Below are 1348 nucleotides of genomic sequence, written 5' to 3' on the forward strand. Positions count from 1 at the left end.
GCAGGGGGCGTCATTTTTCACGAAATTAGATCTCCGCAATGCTTATCATTTGGTTCGCATAAGAGAGGGGGATGAATGGAAAACCGCTTTTAATACCCCCAGGGGGCACTTTGAATATCTTGTTCTTCCTTTTGGCCTTTCCAACGCTCCCGCGGTTTTCCAGGCACTCGTTAATGACGTTCTGAGAGATATGCTAGATCAGTTCATTTATGTTTACCTGGATGACATACTGATATTTTCTCGTTCTCTCCAGGAACATGTTCAGCACGTCAGACGAGTGCTTCAGAGGCTGTTAGAGAATGGGCTTTTTGTCAAGGCGGAGAAATGCGCTTTCCATGCACAGTCTGTTCCTTTTTTGGGGTACATCATCTCGGCCGAGGGGGTGCGCATGGATTCTGAGAAGGTTCAGGCTGTGGTGAATTGGCCAACCCCAGATTCCCGCAAGGCCCTGCAGAGGTTTCTGGGCTTTGCCAATTTCTACCGGCGTTTTATTCGCAATTTCAGCCAGCTAGCTGCACCTTTGACGGCCTTAACCTCCACCAAGACTGCGTTCAGGTGGTCTAGTGCAGCAGAAGCGGCATTTTCCAAACTGAGAGGCTGCTTCGTTTCAGCTCCCATCCTCATAGCCCCTGATCCTTCCAGGCAGTTTGTGGTGGAGGTTGACGCGTCAGAGGTGGGAGTTGGTGGGGTACTATCCCAGCGTTCCCCCACGGACGGCAAGGTGCACCCCTGCGCGTATTTTTCTCACCGTTTGTCCTCCGCCGAACGTAATTATGATATTGGTAACAGAGTTGTTGGCAGTCAAGTTGGCCTTGGAGGAGTGGCGTCATTGGTTGGAGGGTTCGGGGGTTCCTTTTGTCGTCTGGACAGATCACAAGAATCTTGAATACATCAAGTCCGCTAAAAGATTGAACTCTAGGCAGGCTCAGTGGGCTCTTTTTTTCGGCCGATTCGATTTTTCCATTTCTTACCGTCCTGGTTCTAAGAACATCAAGCCGGATGCGTTATCCCGTATTTTTGATCATTCGGAGCGCCCGTCCCTGCCCGACCCCATTGTGCCAAGGAGACTTTTTATTTCTGCGGTCACATGGGAGATCGAGTCTAAGGTCCGCACGGCCTCTCAAGGGGTAACGCCCCCGTCCGGGTGCCCACCGAACCGGTTGTTTGTGCCAGAGTCCGTAAGGTCCGACGTTATCCGATGGGCTCATTCCTCCAAGGTAGCCTGTCATCCTGGGGTGAGACGTACCATGTTTCTGGTTAAACAACGGTTCTGGTGGTCAGGTATGGCTCGGGACATTGGTTTATTTGTTTTGGCCTGCTCCGTCTGTGCTGTTTCTAAGTCTTCCAA

The sequence above is a fragment of the Sinocyclocheilus grahami genome, unplaced genomic scaffold, assembly GCF_001515645.1.
Source record: "Sinocyclocheilus grahami isolate Dianchi unplaced genomic scaffold, SAMN03320097.WGS_v1.1 scaffold1485.1, whole genome shotgun sequence".
NCBI lineage: Eukaryota > Metazoa > Chordata > Actinopteri > Cypriniformes > Cyprinidae > Sinocyclocheilus > Sinocyclocheilus grahami.